This window comes from Mesocricetus auratus, unplaced genomic scaffold (assembly GCF_017639785.1).
Source record: "Mesocricetus auratus isolate SY011 unplaced genomic scaffold, BCM_Maur_2.0 Super-Scaffold_6730, whole genome shotgun sequence".
Taxonomy (NCBI): domain Eukaryota; kingdom Metazoa; phylum Chordata; class Mammalia; order Rodentia; family Cricetidae; genus Mesocricetus; species Mesocricetus auratus.
Genome location: NW_024429184.1, coordinates 49,915,634 through 49,934,876, shown reverse-complemented (window position 1 = coordinate 49,934,876; position 19,243 = coordinate 49,915,634). Strand labels below are relative to the sequence as shown.

The window sequence follows — 19,243 nt, the reverse complement described above, 5'->3', positions numbered from 1 at the left end:
TGTCCATATTCCTGCTCAGTGCCTGCCATGGTGGGTCAAACTCTTGTCAAACTAGTGTATGAAATACATCTCAGAAGATATGATATTACAGTGGCCCAGGATTGAGTAATTAAGGAGCTATTGGCAATTGATGACTATTAGGGGAAGAAGAAAATGTATTCTACAGTAATGTGGCTCCTGATAGGCTGTCAATGGTCCAGTGGATGTCACTATACCCATGTGTATGATAGGAACATTAAGTACACCCAGTGGTTTAAAAGATTACATGATCAGTCCCATGCTTGATTCCCAGCCATCAGTCTGGGATTCAAGAACTAACCCTTTTCAGGTCAGCTATTTCTGGGGGTTAAACCAGCCCAGTCTTAACCCCTTTGCTCATCAGTCCTCCCTCTCTGTCACTGGATTCCTTGAGTTCAGCTCAGTGGGAAGCTCCAAGGGAAGACAGGAGGAGAGGAGAGGAAGGGATGCTATAGCACAATTGGACTTAAGGAAATTATCTGATTGTAATTCCAAGGGTGGAGAAGTGTGGACATGTGAAGAGGACCCATTGTAGTCTTAAAAAAAAACATGACCGGAGATACCTCTACTTCCAAGAGTACTAGAGTAGTGCTGGACACCCAGTGGTCACTTCCTCTGACTGAGGGAAATGTTTACACTCATCAAATGGTGAACTCACTTATTTGCATGGAATGCTGAGTAACAGATAAGCTATAAGGTGAATCTGTTGTAGATGGACTGGAGATAAGATATAGGGTCCCAGTGTTGCTCAAACCTGAAAGGGGAGCACAGGCACCAAGGGAGTCTATACCAAAATTTAAGCGAGTATTACAGCTCTGCAAAGAAAGGTATCCAGACTCATTGGAAAGTCATCCAACCTTCCTATTCTGGATGCTCAACTTCAGAGCTCTAAAAGAAATATCTGCTTTTGGCTGTTTTGTGTCATATGTAATTTTCAATACTTGTGGCACAAAAGCAATAACTTTGTTTAATACTGTCACCAATTTCATAAAGATGGGTATTCTTTGTTTCATTTCTGTAGTTGGGGTTGTATTGTTAGTGGTTGGGAAAAGAGAGAATTTGTCCATGTTTGAGAATACCTTGGATTATGAACTTCCTGATGCCTTACAGACTGCAGAAGCCATTCAAGTATTTTATGCATTCATAGAAGCTTCCCTCCTGATCAGCATAGTAGGTAAATCTATTGATAAAAACATTGGTAGCATGTGTAAGTACTTATTTATCTTGATTGTATAGGGAAAGTGAAATCTCATTATTTTTTCTAATAAATAACACACACTACATTGTACATGGTCGTCATTAAACCAACACTTAAAATTAGTCAAGTAGACTGTATAGAATTCAGTTTTCTTTGGGTTTTGTACCTTATATAATACCTTGAAAATATTTTGCAGTTTCAAAAGAAAACCAAGATTGTATTCTCAGATTCAATTGCAGTAGATCTTTGCATTTTGAAGCATTTCAATTAAATACTCTTTATATAATAAATAAATTAATATGCCTAGTTAAAATACATCACATATGTGAGATTTTAGGACATCCTGCCACCACCTCTTAAAACTGTTACCTACCCAGAAGAAACCACAGCCAAGAATTTGATTTGCCTTTATTATCAATGTACTGTACATTGACAATAGCATTTTTCATATGTTCCCAGGAGCAGTGAAATGCCTCCTCAATTGTATTTTAGCATTTTATTTTAGAGTACAATTTTTATGTGTATGTGTCTAGGACATTCATTTTGCCACTGCACTTGGTTATGACAGATATTTGAAGAGTTTTGGAACTTTATACAATTATAAAGAGCAATGTGGTACCCAGGTTCTTCTGTGAATGTACTGCTGTTTCTCTGGAGCAAGGTTAACCTGCTTTGATATCATAACATCAAAAGAATTTGGTCAGGGCTTCATGAATGGCTCAGGATTTTGTTTGTTTGTTTGTTTTGGTAGTCATGTTGTTTGTTTGTATGGTAAAGATAGTGACACTTTGAGTTTAGATTTTGATATGACTTAGAAACAATCTCATAGCAAACTTTCTGTTCCTCTGTTTCATACAATTGTTCTGTCCCCTTTTTTGTAGACCTTGGGTGTGGGAGGGTTTTGTGAATGTATCCATTGTCACCAGATTCCACAACTCTACATTTTCATTGGCTGTGGTGTGCTGTAATGGTCTTCATCTGTTGCAAACAGGAGTTTCCTTAATGACTGATAGAGAATACACATATCTAAACTCTACATATTTTTTCAATCATTTTCAGATGCTTACTTTTAAGGAAATAAACTTTCAAATTTTTCTGTAATGTACACAAATCTTATAAAAGATGGTCCTTTGTGATATATTGTACTTTTCTATTCAATATTTGACTTATAACATTATATAAGCTACTTTAATTTTAGCTTTATTTTGAATAAAAGAGTTTACATATAGTAACATATAGTTTTTTCTTTTTTCTCTTGATTTTAATAAGATATTGATAAGACATTAAAATAATAATTAATTTCATAATGTTTGGTTTTGGGTTAAAGAACTAAGCATGATTAATTCTAGCTCAATTTATCTGAAAATTTTTAATTTCTTTTAACATTTGAGTAATGTTCTGTTGCTTCAATGTTCATTATACATTCATTATTTGATGGCTCTCTGGGCTCTTTTCAATTTCTGGACATTACAAATAGAGCAGTAATGAACATGCTTGAGCAAGAGCCTCTTTTTGAGGCTGTAGAGTACTTTGGTATATGCCTAAGAATGGTATATCTAGATGTTAACACAGATCCATACCCAGTTTCCTAAGGAACTGCCCCACAGATTTCTATAGTGGCTATAAAAGTTTATGTTCCCAACAAAAATAGACCATTTTTATATTTGCTCCACAAATATAAGATGTAATAATTAGCTATTATTTGTTTTATTGATCTTTGTCTTTCTATCTGGTAGGAGACAGAATCTCAAAATAGTTTAGGTTTGCATTTCTCTGATGACTAATCATTTACAACATTTTTAGTGTGTTTCTCAGTCATTGGCATTTCATCTTTTGATAACACTCTGTTCATTTCTATGCCCCATTTTCATTGGCTTATTTTCTTCGTGTTCAGATCTTTAGACATTACTCTCTATCTGTTACGTCATTGGAAAATGTATTTTCCCATTATGTAGCTTGCCACTTTTCAAAAAAAAATGGTGTCACATGCCATAAGAAGACTTGTATTTTTGTCAGGCTTCATGTATTAATTGCTATTCTTAGTACTTGTGTTACTAGTGTCATTTTCAGAAAATCTTTCACTGTTCCAAGAATTCAAGATTACCCAATTTATCTTCTATTATATTCAGAGTATCAGAGTATCTAGTCTTATGTTGTAGTCCTCTACCCATGTGGAGTTGAGCTTTATTCATGGTGATAAGAATGGGTCTATTTGCATTCTTCTACATAAAGCCAGCACCATTTGTTGAAGATAGTGTCTTTTTTTTTTTTTTTTGGTTTTTTTAGAGGCAAGGTTCTCTGTGGCTTTGGAGGCTGTCCTAGAACTAGCTCTTTAGACCAGGCTGGTCTCTAACTCACAGAGATCCGCCTGCCTCTGCTCCCAAGTGCTGGGATTGAAGATGGTGTCTTTTTCCTGTGTTTATTTCTTTCTGGCTTTTTGTCTGATATCAGGAATCAGCAATAGTGTGAATTTATCTATGGATCTTCAATTTGATTCAGTTCTTCAACATAACTGTTTTCCTCCCAATACCATGAATTTTTTATTGCTATAAATCTGTGATACTTCTTGAAATCAGCAACAGTGATACCTCCAGCATTTCTTTTATTATTCAGGATTGTTTTGGTTCTTCTAGCTCACCCTACCTCTTCTCTGTCCGTGTGTGTGTGTGTGTGTGTGTGTGTGTGTGTGTGTGTGTGTGTGTGTTTCCATATGAAAGTGAAAATTTTCCTTTCAAGATCTGTCAATAATTGTGTTGGAATTTTGATGAGGATTACAGTGGTAGGATCACAAATTTTACTATTTTAATCTTATCGATCCATGAATGTTGGAGATATTTTCATCTTGTGATACTTCTATTATGGGTTTTTTGCTTAATCTCACTATCAGCTTAGTAGAGGAGAGGTAAGGGAAATGGAGTCATGAAGAGGCTCCTGGAAAGCAGACTTCAGAGACCAGCATCAAGACAAAGGTCTGGTTTAATGTATCTTCACTGACATATATCCATACATTACTCAATCAGCTAAAGTCATATCAAGTTTCTGTCCACTCAATCTGAATGACACAGAACCTGTGTTATATGAGGTTGTACAAGGGTTATCCAGGCTGTGTGTCTACAGACAAAGGGCAGGAAGCTGGCAACACCATGGACTTTCTCATCAAATTAGAGAGTCTCCAGTTAGCTGGGTCTCCATTATGAGTCTTCTCCAGAGACTCAGATCTACTCAAAACAGCTGCAGGAGGTGATGTTACTTCTCTTGTTCCCTGTCTTTTAGTGATACCATTGGAACAAAGACCAACTCCTCAAATTTTCCCTTTTTATTAATTCAAAGCTAAGTATTTCCATGAGATACCTTATGGGTATCTGATTGATTTTTTATACATGATATTAACTTCCAGATTGCCAAACTTCCTCTGAAAAATCAGGAGAAAGCATCCATATATGACAAATTTTTCTGGAGAGAATATGGAGATCTGATTTGGAGCTATCCCTTTTTAAAAGGTCCATCATACCAGACAAAGTTATTATGTCCACCCTGGTGGCATTGATGTGGATAATTTGTTGATGTAACTATTAGAAAAAGGCAAGTAATAAAATGATTCCATGTACTAGTAAGGAACTGTCTTTGGAGATTTGGAGCCAAGGAGCAGTTAAGATGCGTTTGGCACAGGGAGAAAATAAGAGTAGTATATCTGGGGTCATTAGATTTGTCAGTGTATTTGACCCACAAGCGAGAGTCCCAAGAGACTGACATTAGAAATGGGGGGGGGGGTCCTCTAACTGTGGCCCATAACAAATGTTGGGCCTGGGACTGAATCACTAAGACTTTAAGAGCTTCCCAAGTTATGGGGGAGTTTGACTGTGATATCTCCACCTCTGGCTTCCTATTTCTGACTTTCCTGAGTCTTGCATCCCTAGGGATAGAAAGCAAATTAGGTACAAGATTTTGGATGCCAAAAACATGTCTATGTGATTATTGATACTTATGTTTCCTTCATTTTTGACTTAGCTGTATCCAAAGAAAATTCAAAATCAGTCATCTTTGCTATGAAATCTGCCATGTTGATAATTCCAAAGTCTTGTACATAATTTACTTTCTATCTTAATTTGCATTATCAAATTATCTTTTAATAACTTTCAAACTATTACATTTTAAACATCTTTAGTGAATTCCTTTACTGAGTCTGATAAAAAATAAAAAATATAACTATGCTATCTAATCTTCATCTCCCTCAGAGACTGAAGAAGTAAATAATATTAACTGAGTAAGCAGGAAGTGCTAGTAAACAGCTTCAATAAAATGTAAGACATGGCCGGGCAGTGGTGGCGCACGCCTTTAATCCCAGCACTCGGGAGGCAGAGGCAGGCGGATCTCTGTGAGTTTGAGGCTGGGCTGGACCGATAGCCTCCAAAACAATACAGAGAAACCCTGTCTCGAAAAACCAAAAAAAAAAAAAAATGTAAGACATGACAGAAACAACTGGCTGCCTGGACTGTCATCCAAGGTTGCTCTGCAATGTTGGTGCATACATCTTCAGCTTGTAAAACTAACATATATGACACACATTTTGATGAAGCAGGATATTCTGTAGGACTGGACCACCTTGTCTTGGCAAGGTTTGCAGTCACTCTTTTTGGTGTCATGTTTGTCCAGTTTGGACAGCATACTTTCAGCAGTTGCCACAAGGGCACTTTCTTGCCCAGTGACTTAACTTCACAAAAAGAAAGTACACTCCATGTGGAGTTTCTTCAATGCCTATCATCTTCACAGACTTAGATTTGTGCTGCTAGGAGCAGATTTGTCTCATTTTCACAAAAAAAGAACCTAAGTTATTAAAACAAGTTAAATACCATATTCTGCAGATCTCTGAAGTTTTTGAAGAAGACCTGTATTTCTAAAATATCTGTTTAACCTTGTAAACATACCTAATGTGACTACAAGTTTGATTGTAATAGTTGACTAATTACTAAACTGCATTTCCTTATTAACCTACTTAATTGATAATAATAACTTTCAAGGACTAGAAATTTGTATACATTGTTAAATGAGCTGTACAGGTACAATACATTGAACAATATTAGAAATGTATATACAGTATGATTTAGCAAAATAAATCTCAAATTTGTATCAATATACAATGTTTGTATATTCTTTTCAGAGTAGATTCAATTATCTACCCTTCTTATCCTATCATATCTATATTCCTCTTTTTAAAAAAACCTTGAATATAATATCCTTTGTTCAGCTTTATTCCTGATAGTAACAACATTTAGTAACCAATCCTCCTAAACAGTGACAAATAGCCATAAACTAATGAGTGACCAAAAACCACTGACCCAACCTCTTGGGAATGTGAGTGGATCATGTTCTTAAAGTTGCTTCCTGCTGCAGTGACTGGGGAAGGCCACAGAGCTTCCCATCCCAGCGGGAGCCAAACACACCAGATCCCAGGTCTTCTCTTCCACCAACTAGACAAGGGGACCAGGTAAAACAGGCCCTGAATCCAGGCCTGCATTCCAGTGCCTGGGGATTGCCTGGGAACTGCACAGAGCTTCCCATCCCTGCAGGAGCCAAGACCCTAGATTCCAGGTCTTCTCTTCCACCAAGGAGACCAGAAAACCAGCAGATCCAGGTAAAGAAAGCTCCCGCAACCCGTCCATTTAGTTTGGTGTTGGCTGTTGGTTTGCTGTATATAGCTTTTATTATGCTTAGGTATGTTCCTGTTATCCCATATCTCTCCAAGACCTTTTTCATGAATGGGTGTTGGATTTTGTCAAAGGCTTTTTCAGCATCTAGTGAGATGATCATGTGATTTTTGTTTCTCAGTTTGTTTATATGGTGGATTACATTGATGGATTTTCATATGTTGAACCATCCCTGCATGCCTGGGATGAAGTCTACTTGATCATGGTGGATGAGTTTTTAATGTGTTCTTGGATCCGATTTGCCAGTATTTTATTGAGTATTTTTGCATCAATGCTCATGAGGGATATTGGTCTGAAGTTCTCTTTCTTAGTTGTTTCTTTGTGTGGCTTGGGTATCAATGTTATTAAAGCCTTGTAAAATGAGTTTGGCTAAGACCCTCTGCTTCTAATGCATGGAAAACTTTGAGAAGAATTAGTATAAGTTGTTCTTTGAATTTCTGGTAAAATTCTGTACTGAAGCCATCTGGCCCTGGGCTTGGTTTGGTTGGGAGACTTTTGATGGCTGCTTTTATTTCCTTATGTGTTATAGGACTATTTAAATGGCTTATCTGTTCTTGATTTAATTTTGGTAAGTGATATCTATCCAGAAAATTGTTCATTTCCTTTAAATTTTCAAATTTTGTGGAGTACAGGTTTTCAAAGTATGACCTGATGATTCTCTGAATTTCCTCACTCTCCAATGTTATGTCTCCCTTTTCATTTCTGATTTTGTTAATTTGCATGTTCATACTCTGCCGTTTGGTGAGTTTGGTTAAAGGTTTGTCTTTCTTGTTTATTTTCTCAAAGAACCAACTCTTTGTTACATTGATTCTTTGTATCGTTTTCCTAGTTACTACTTTATTGATTTCAGCCCTCAATTTAATTATTTCCTGGTGTCTGCTCCTCTGGGGATGAGTTTGCTTCCTTTTGTTGTAGTGTTGTTAATTCTCTAGATTGTGTTCTGCTTTATTAGTACTGAATTTTCTGAATGCTAATGAGAAAGGAACTACAGCTTCAGAGAGACATTGAATAATAGTAAAACTCGGGAATTAAACCAACCAATATACTTTAAAGATTTGTTGGCCTCCAAATGGAAACCAGGAAAAATGTTACTTTGGGGAAGTGGTTTTGCTTTTGTTTCCACAGGTGAAGAAAGCTACGGATATCATCAAAATGTTAAAAATTCAAGTTGAACAAGATACCTTTTAAGTAGAGGAGATGATTGTTCATCAAATAGTATAGCTGTTTAATCTAAACTAACCTATATAACTAACAAATTTTTTTCCTTTGGTCAGATATAACTTGCCTAAGGAGAACCTCCACAAAATTTTGGGTTGGGGAAGAATTTTACTTTTTGTCCTTTCAGGAGGAAAAAAAATGTATCTAGTTAAGGATTGTGGAGATCACTGGACAAATGCGACATCTGAAGAAAAAGGACAAATCATCAAGAAAGACTGTCCCAAGAAAAGAGTAAATTGGCCTATTGGTATATCACATTTGCAACAGGGGAAAATATAATAAATCTTCCCAAATGTTTGCTTCTGTTTTTCTATACAGAAATAAAATGCAAATGATCTTTTTGTAGTTCCAGTCTCGTTAAAGATTAAAAACTGGCTTTGTACTTGAATTGTGACTGTCTCCTACTCTAAACTCAAATACGCTTGCTAAAGTAAAATCCAAAATCTCTGTCTCACATCAGAAGACCCACCTGATATGGAACAGAAGAAAAACAAATACTTAGTACTATTATGTTGCTACTAATCTCATAATTTTTCATGATATTAATGTTATCATATAGAGTGCTGATCAATTATGGAAAAAAATTCATCTACCTTCATGTACATGATTTTGCATTTGAGTTTCTATCAGTTTTTTACAGTTAACCATGATCATGCCTGATGGCAACTTTTGAAGTCTCCAAAATGAGGATGGGGGTCCCAGAAATACAATTTCAACAGGATTATGACAATACTATTGTGATGAAAAATGCCAACTAAAGATCAGTTTTGGATTACAAATTGCTCATAACAATCTCAAGATGACTTGCTGATATGATCCAGCTTCACAAACACTGCTTGGAACAATTTTAAGGTGACTGGCTGAACTAATGCATCCTCACTGAATACTTTATCTGGGGTTTTATAGAAGCCCTGCACTTGCCCATTGCACAGAGACTGGACAACAAATGATACCCCTTGACAATTAACCCAAATTATTCTTTTCAGAACCCCCTAAAGATTCCAATGCCCACAGACAGCAGGAAGCAACATATATATATATATATAGATATATATAGATATAGATAGATATAATTTTTATTTTTAAATTTAAATTTAAATTAGGAACAAGGTTGCTTCACATGTCAATTCCAGGTCCCTTTCCCTTTCCCTCCCCTCCTCCTGTGCCCTCCCACCAACGCCCCTCCCAATATCCCCTCATTTCCCCAGGGAGGGTGAGGCCCTCCATGAGGGTGTCCATAGTCTGTCATTTCATCCAGGGCAGGTCCTAGACCCTCCCAAAACAGTTCAGGGTGAGAGTGCATCTCTCATTGTTGGATGGGAGTCCAAAGTCCAATTGTATACTGGGGATAAATGCTGATCTACTACCCAAGGCTCAATAGATTACATAGGACTCCTCACTGACACCCACATTCAGGGGGTCTTGATCAGTCTCATGCTGAATTCCCAGGCATCATCCTGGTATTTAAGAGTTAACCCTTGTCAGGTCAGCTGTTTCTAAGGGTTAAACCAGCCCAGTCTTAACCCCTTTGGTCATTAGTCCTCCCTCTCTGTCACTGGATTTCTTGAATTCAGCTCAGTGCTTAGCCGTGGGAGTCTGCCTCTTCTTCCATCAGCCACTGAATGAAGGTTCTGTTTCCCAGACTCTCTGGCCATGGGATTATAGGCTGGCACTCCCCAGATCTATGTCTAAAATCCATATATGAGAGAATACATGCCATGTTTCTCTTTTTGTGACTGGGTTGCCTCACTCAGGGTGGTTTCTTCTAGTGCCATCAATTTGCCTGCGAATTTCAAGATTCCATTGTTTTTTTTCTGCTGAGTAGTACTCCATTGTGCAAATGTACCACATTTTCTCTATCCACTCTTCGGTTGAGGGGCATCTAGGTTGCGTCCAGGTTCTGGCTATTACAAATAGTGCTGCTATGAACATAGTGGAGCGGATGTCCTTGTTGTATGAATTTGCATCTTTTAGATATATGCCTAAGAGTGGAATTGCTGGGTCTTGTGGTAGATTGATTCCCATTTTCCTGAGGAATCTCCATACTCGTTTCCAAAGTAGGTGTAATTTCTTAGTTGTTTTATGTGGTTAAAAAAATGACTTGTTCTAAGATAATATCTGCCATCTGCATTAAAATTCCTATGGAGGAATTCTGTATATACTTCTGGATGTTCATTATTTGCTGACTTCTGAAGAATAGTAACAGGTTAGGCCATAGCAGGTGATAATGATGGTAAAAACATCTATGACTCCAAAAGGTACTGTGATGTTAAATTTTTATTCTCTTTAGTTTGTATGTTAACTCCTGGTGTATCGCTTTTAGAAAGGTCTTCTATGGCCTTCTGTACACCATTGTTTTTTGAAGCATTTGAACTTCTTGAACTGTGAAACCTCTATTTCATTAAATCAGTAAATTTCTTGTTCTCATCATTTACATATGATTCCAGAGATTTAGTATGCTCATCCTTAGAGATTATTTGTATGGCATGCAGATAGTCTTTCAAAAGCAATGTTCTATCTGCAAGCTTTTCATGACTCTTAGACATGGAATTATTTTTTCTGTTAAGAGTTCATTACCATGTTCCATTTTGTGAATTCTGTTTGTCAAATTATGAAGGTCATTTTCAATTGTATGAATCTTTTTGCTAAGATCCCATTACCAATATGCAAAGTCTGTATTATTTCTATAAGTTGCTCATTCTTAGCTCTAATATCAAAACATTTCTTTAAGGATATTTTATGAATTACCAAGCTAATAGCAATTATGGCTAATAGTGTATATATCCCAGGTAAGCCTTATGCCTCTTTTAAAATTCCATCCATAGTAAAACAAAAAAATAAATTCGTGTATGGTAATATTATTTACCATTTTGTGGCAGTAACTAACAAATTGTAACTTTTTATTATTTAATTTATCGAAAATATACAGTAATTTACCTCAAATTAAATCCTCAGGTCTTAACTATAAGTTTCTGCAATAACAGCATTTGGCCAGCAGATGTCAGAGGTGTACCACCGAAGCAAGTCCAAGGACACTGCGCTCCAATGTTGTCCAACTTTTGAATTTAAGCAAAAACTCAAACAAAACAAAATCTAAATGATTTTTGTTCAAGAAAAAGTGGGGGGAGGAGCAACCTGCATGGGTTGGTTGCAAATCTCTGATCATGATGAGGCGGGGTGAAGACATGTGTTGCTGGCTGGAGCCATGGGCTGGATTGGGTCCCACGACTCCAGGAAGTCACAAGGTCTGGGACTGATATGGTTGGGCAGAGAAAGAAATATAAAATTGGAGGAAACAGAAACTCAGGGCAGTCTCAGTGAGTCTGAGAGGCAGCTCAATGGAGATTCAATCTGAGGATCTTTCTAAATCAAATGTCAAAATTATATGCTATTCTCTCAAGGTATTAATGGGTTCTACAGAACCTTTCAATATGGTTACTGATTTACAGTATGCAGGGTTGTTGTTTATATTGAAACTGCTACATTTATACCAGATAATACAAAGTGGGCTTTATTATTTATTCACTTACAAGAAATAAAGTTTAGGCATCATATATGTAAATATATGTTTACTTTACTACTTATATATCATACATATATATCACACATCCAATCTCATATGGGTCTGGCCGACCTCCAGAATTCCTCTCCTATTTGTGCTCTCTGCCTTCCTGCCCACCCTATCCCATCTCTTGTCTCAGTATTGGTCATTCAACTATTTATTTGACCATCAGGTGTTTTAGACAAAGTATCACAACTTCACAAAGTTAAACAAATGCAACATAAAAGAACGAAGCACATTTGTGCATCATTAAAACAAATTTTCTATAGCATAAACAAACGTAACACACCTCAAAATAATATTTTATAACATTTTCCCCTTTTTGTCTAAATTAAAGGAAAGGTTTTAAATTTCATATAATAAAACTATATACAGGAAAAACAGTTATCAAGTGAGAACTACATTTACAATATTCTGTCCATTTATAGTTAGCATATTCAGAGAAAATGATGCATTATCTTTCCAAAGTTTTATATCTGACTTTCTTTCATAATTACAGAGAGCCACACCTGCAGCTATTTAGTCTTCAACTCCATCCATGACCTCAGAAGGAATTCATGTTACCTAAGCAAACAGGAAGGGCATTGCCAACAACTTCCAAGATTCTTGACATGACAGAGATACTGGGGCACTGAAAAGTCTGCCAGATACTCTAGGCCTGTAGGCTAAACAAGGGTGACCAAATGTTACAGAGGACCCTTGGGTGAAAGTCCAGGTGCCCAGGGACCCCAGTTGTAAAGCTGGGGAACCAACCAGCATTGTAATGAACCGAGCCATCTGAATGTGGGTGCCAGTTAGGAGGCCTGGACAGTCTATGAGACCTCTGACATTGGAACCAGTATTTATCCCTAGTACACAAATGGACTTTGGGAGCCCATTCCCTATGGAGGGATACTCTCTCAATCTAGATACAAGGGGTAGGGCCTAGGACCTGCTCCAAATGATATGACAGACTTCGATGATTCCCCATGGGAGGCCTCACCCTCCTTAGGAAGTGGATTGGGTGGGATGGGGACCCCAGTGGGGGGCATGGGAGGATGGGAGGGAGACGGGACTGGGATTGATATGTAAAATAAGATTGTTTCTAAATTAAATAAATAAAATTTTAAAATGAATAAAAACAAACCTTAAAACAACAACAAAAGAAGTACTTGGAGATTCTATCTTACTCCAGTCAGAACACCTAACATCAAGAACATGCTTTCCCATCTCCACATCCAGTGCTTAATCCAGTGAATCTCCCTGATCTCTCCTTCAACACCTTCTCCTCAACTTACCATAGCAGCCCAAGTCCCATTTCAAATGTCATAGCCTAGCCCTGAAGAAATATCTGGAAGTGATAACTTCCTAAATGAACTCCAGGACATAGAATATAAGCTTCCTCCAGTAATTCAAGGAGTTTAAGACAACACAAAAGAAACAGATCAATTCAATTAATAAAAAAGAGAATAAATGTCATAATTATTTCAAGAAAACACAAACATAAGGCTGATGAAATATGAAGAAAATCTAGGGTTTCACAATAGAATTCAATAATTAGATAGATGCACTGAAGAAAACTCAAGCTGAAATAAAGCTAGAATTGAAAAACCCAATAGTTCAACTCTAAACTCATAGGAATCTTTATAAATAGAATGAAATAAGCAGAAAATAAAATATCAAGACTTGAAGCTGCAATAGAAAATCTAAACCAAATCATCAAGGACTATGAAAACATGTTAAAAATACAGGGACAGCCTTACACTCATTCTGTCCCCTCTTCTAGGGCTTCCCTGAGTTCCAGGGGAGGGGTTTGGTGGAGACATAACAGTTTATAACAGAGTTCTGCATTTTTTCTCCCACTCTGCATAGTGTCTGGCTGTGGTTCTGTGCATTTGTTCTCATCTGCTGCAGGAAGCCATTTCTCTGATGATGTCTGAGTAAGGCACTAGCATATGAGTATAGCACAATATCATTGTGGCATTTTATCGCTACTTATTTTTTAATAACTGCTGTATTAGGTTTTATCCTAGGTCACTAGTTCTCTACTCTCTGGCTCTTGGGCACCCAAGCAGTATCAGGTATGTGTTTCATTTTGTGGAGTGCACCTTATGTAAAGTCAGACAATGGTTGGTTATACTCACACAAACTACCATATTTTTCCAGCAGTACAGCAATGTAGGTCAAACTTTTGTGGCTGTGTTAGTATGTATATTTCTCTTTTGGTAGCCTGCAGAGTACTTTCATGTACCAAAGAAACCAAAATATATGGGATGGAGAACCCTAACAAAATAAAACTTTCTAAATCAACTGAGCAAAGATCATATGAACTCACAGAAACCGAGGCCACAAGCATAGGGTCTGGGTGGCTCTGCAGGACATCTTCTGTGTATCCATTATAACAGTATTTTTTTAATTTTTATTTAAATTAGAAACAAGCTTGCTTCACATGTCAATACCAGCTCCCTCTCCCTCCCCTCCTCCCTCATTCCCCCAACCCCTTGGCTCCCAACCCAATCCCCACTCCATTCCCCAGGGAGGGGGAGGCCCTCCATAGGGGATCTCCAGAGTTATAGCAGTATTTTTATAAGACTCACAAGTGTGTTAATGAGTAGGTCTCTGATTTTGGGCCCTTCTCTTGGACTCTTTTCCTTCTGTTGATTTGTCTTGTCCAACTAGGATGTGATGGTTTTTCTTTTATCTTATATTTTATTTCTTTTGTTTTTCTCTTAGAAGCCTGTTCTTTTCCAACAAGAGACACAAAAGGAGTTGACCCAGATGGAAGATGAAGTGGAAAAGAACTGAGAAAAGTTGAGGAAGGAGAAACTGTAGTCAGGATATATTGCATGAGAAAAGAAATCCATTTAAATAAATGGAAAATAAAACAAGGAAAAAGCAAAAGCATAGAATAAATAAAGGACACACCATAAAAAACATGTTTAATTTATAGGCACAGATAAGAGAGAAGAATCCTAAGTCAGTGGAATAGACCAGATCTTCAATAAGACTATATAAAAAATTCTCAGGAAATTTAATTCATACCTGTACAGACACCAAAACACACAGATCAACATATAGATGAGATCAGAAAAGGAAAATTCTCACAGCAATCATAGTTAAAATACTAAATATGCATAAGGAAGTATATTGAAGGCTGCAAGAGGAATAAAGCTATTCACATTAAAAAACATAATAACAGCTTATTTCTATATAGAAACTTTTATAGCAAGAAAAGACTCAAAGAAAAGTAATAAAAACAATGTAACACTGGCAATAAAACAGACATGTAGACCAATGGAGCCAAGTCTAAGACAAATCCAAGAGTGCTATAATTTTATCCATATAATATTCAATAGCCATTCCAAAATCATTTAAATAAAATACTCAAAAAAGATACAGGGGCAAAATAAATCACCTTCAACAAACGGTGCTGGGAAAACAGGGGTTTCACATGCAGAAAATTAAATTAGACCAGTAACTATCACCTTGTACAAAAACTTTCTTCAACTGTATCAAAGAGCTAAAAGTGAATCCTGAAACACTGACACTACTACAAGAAAACATAGACAGTGCCTCACATAATACTGGTGTAAGAAAGTTTCTTCTGACTCCATTTGTTCAACAACTAAGGTTAATGATTGACAAATAGTACTTTGTGAAACTAAAATGCTTTTGCACAGCTAACCAAACAAATAACCACAGGAACAGGAAACCTAGTGAATTAGAGAGAAAATGCCCATCATGCCTAGTAATTAGGGAAATGAAAATCAAAACAACTTTTGATATTTCAACTTATCCCAATTAGAAAGTCAAAGACCAACATAAAAATGACAAAAAATGCAGGAGGGGGTGTGTGGAAAAGGAAACTCTCATCCAACCCCCCCATTGACAACCCACTTCATTATTGTCTTAATGAAAATATAATTGCATCATTTTCCCTTTCCTATTATGTCCCCAATTCCTCCAATGTACTATCCATTGCTCCCTCTCAAACCATAAAACCATACCTTTTTATATACATATTATATATATATATGTATACATATAGTAATTTAATCAATCAGTGTTGCCTCCTATCAAATAAATCTCTCTTTATAAAACATTAGCCTAAACAAAGTCCTTGATCCAGTTGAATTTTTTGCAAGGCGAAAGATACAGATTGAGTGTCATTATTCTCCATGTACCAATACAATTTGACCATAATCTTTTGTTGAAAAGCTGTCTTTTTTCCCAATGTATATTGTTGGCTTCAAAACTTATGTTACTTAAGGAGTATGAGTTTATATGTACAGCATCAAATCTACTCCGTTTGTGAATTTTTTATGCCAGTACTATGGTGTTTTCATTATTGTACATCTGTATCCTAACTTGGGATCTATGGTAGTGATGTGTTCAGAAACTGCTTTATTGATTTCATCTTTGTTGTTGTTTTTACTGTTCAAGAAAATTTGAGCTATCCTGGATTCTTCATTTCCATATAATATTAGTTATAATGTTTTCAATTTCTGTGAAGAATTGCATTGGCATTTTGATGTAGATTACATTGAAACTGGTACTTTTGATAAGATGGCTAATTTACAATATTAATCTTGCCAATCATAATATATTTCTGTGTATTAATACTTTCATTGTTCAAGTTTTTCACCTCCCTGGTGAAATTTATTTCAAGATACTCCTTAGACTATTGTGAAAGATATTATTTTTCTTGATTTCTAGATTTCCAGACTTTATATCATGTGTATATATGAAGGCAACTGGCTTGTGTGTAATAGTTTTCTGTCCTATTACTTTGATGAATATTTGTCACCTGTAGGAGGTTTAAGGTGTAGTTTGGGGGTATTTTATATACATAAAATTTGGATGGAAGTTTCTGTCCCACCTAGTCCCTTATAAACTGTTTGACCTTTGGCTCAGGCTTCTTATTGTCTAGTTCTCCCTTAATTATTAACACATTTCTATTAATCTAAGTATCTCTATATGATCTTGGCTTACTAGTGATGCCTGGGTTTCTTGCTTGCTTGGCAACTACATGGTGGATCCTCAACTCCACTCACTACCTTTCTCTATCCTTGTTTGGATTTCCTGTCTAATCAACCAATAAGAGAAACATATATTCACAGCATACAGGAGGGCATCCCACATCAATAAATCATATGCAAATAAAGCTACCTTGGCTTCTTTTCACTAATTGTAACCTGTTAGTTTTTCTCACTTGTCTTACTGCATTAGCTAAGACTTCTGTACTAAATTGAACAGGATTAGAGAGAGTGGAAATATTTTTCTTCTTCCTGATTTTGTATTTTGACTTTCTTTCTGTTAGGATGGTATTACCTGTGGCCTTCATATATATTGCTTTTATTTTGTTAACCTATCCATTGAATTCTCAGTGTCTCAAGAGCTACTATCCTGAAAGGATATTGGATTTTGTCAAAATCTATTCTGAATTTTATGGGATAATTATACTATAAAATCCTTGAATCTCTGTCATGAGTCTGACTTGATTAGATTGTTTAATTTTTGTTGTAATCTTGAATTCATGTATAAGTATATAACTGAGAATTCTTGAATCTATCTTCATTAGAGGCATTGGCATATAAATTCTGATGTTGTGGGTCTTTGATTAGCTTTGAAATACGGATCATACTGGGCTTTACAAAGGAAATTTAAACATGTTCCTTGCTTTTCATTAGGTCTAGTATATTCTACAGAGAATCCATCTACTACTGAATTTTGGTTTTGGTGAGGGGATTTTTAAATTGTTGCTTCGATTTCATTGTATGATATAGATTGATTTAAATTATATAAGTTATCTTGATTTAAGTTCAGTAAGTTATATCTATATGTCTAGATATCCATCCATTGCTTTTAGGTTTCTTGGTTGGGTGGGATGTAGATTTTAAGATATGTCCTTATAATTCTTTAAATTTCTTAATGCTTAGCTGGGCGGTGGTGGTGCACGCCTTTAATCCCAGCACTTGGGAGGCAGAGGTAGGCGGATCTCTGTGAGTTCGAGGCCAGGGTGGACCAATAGCCTCCAAAACAATACAGAGAAACCTTGTCTTGTAAAAACCAAAAAAAAATTCTTAGTGCTTGTTGTAATGTTTCCCCTTTTAACTCTAATTTTATTAAATTGTGTATTCTGTGTACCCAATTTTGGTTAATTTGGGTAAAGTATAGTCAAACTTGTTGATTTTCTCTGAAAAACCAACTCTGTTTGATTGCTTCTTTGCAATGTTTTGTCTGTTTGTTTCTATTTTATTGATTTCAGGTTTGAGTTTGATTATTTCTTTCAATCTACACTTTTGGATGTTGTTTCCTCTTGTTTTTCTAGAGCTCTCAAATGTGTTATTTTTTACTGTGAGATCTTGTCATATTATTTATATGAGAATCGCCTCTTGGAACTGCCTTTATTGTCTAACGCAAGTTTTGATATGCTCTGCTTTCATTTTAACTCTATTTTTAATATTTTTCGATTCCTTTTCAATTTCTGCCTTGGCCCAGTTTTAAACCAGTGGTGAGTTACTCAACTTCCAAGGATTTCTGTCATTCCTATGGCTGTTGATAACCAGCTTTAACTAGTAGTATTTAGATATGATACAGTGTTTTATTTCTGTTTTTCTTATGTTTTTAGGACTTTGTATCCTAATATGTAATCAATTTTTCGGAAAGTTCCAGGGGCTGCTGAAGTGAAACTGTGCTCGCTAAGAGTGTTTGGACAGAATGTTCTTTAACTGTAGGTTGGGTACATTTGATTCATGATATTGTTTAATTGTAGTCTTTCTGTTTAGTTCTTGTGAAGATTAGCTGTCTTTGAGAGTGTGTTACTGGTTATCCACAATCACTTTGTGAGCATCAACATGTGACTTTAGCTGTAGTATTGCTTCTTTTATGAACTTATGTATTTTTGAATTTGTTATATAAATGCTTTTAACATCTTTTTGTAGATTTTTCCTTTAAAAATTACATATTTCCCCAATATTTTCTAATATGTTCTTGTTGGAAGTCCACATTGTGAGATATTCATGTTTGTTTCTTTGAATACCCTTTGCCATGCTTTTATCCTCTGTATCTATACTTGTTGGGGAGGTGTGTTTTTTGGAGGCAGTAAAAAGATGAATCCTCTTTTCTAATCTACTTTGCTAGTCCATGTCTTTTTTATTTTAGAATTGAGATTGCTGATATTGAGAGTTAGTAATGAGCAGTATTTTTATCAATTCTTATTATTTTGTTGTGATGATATTTTTGTTTTGTGGTTCTTCGTACTTTTCATCACTTCAAGACTTTTCAAGAGTAATTACTTATTACTTGTGTCCTATTAACTGTAAATAGCCTTCTTTTTAGATTGAGTTTTTTCTGTTAGTGACTTCTGCAGAAGTGAACTGGAAGATGGAAACTGTATAAATTGTATAATGAACGGTTTTACTTTCTCCATAGATTATGACTAATAGTTTTGATGGGTATGCTAGTCTACGCTGGCATTTATGATCTTTCAAAGCTTGTAGATCACCCACCCATGCCTTCCTGGCTTTCAGAGATGTAATTAAAATATAAGGTGTTAGTGAA

General features: G+C 36.0%; 1 pseudogene; it reads left to right on the top strand.

The window, feature by feature from the left end:
• Window positions 1-19,243, top strand: part of LOC101842672 — an 85,040-nt pseudogene that overhangs the window by 40,179 nt on the left and 25,618 nt on the right.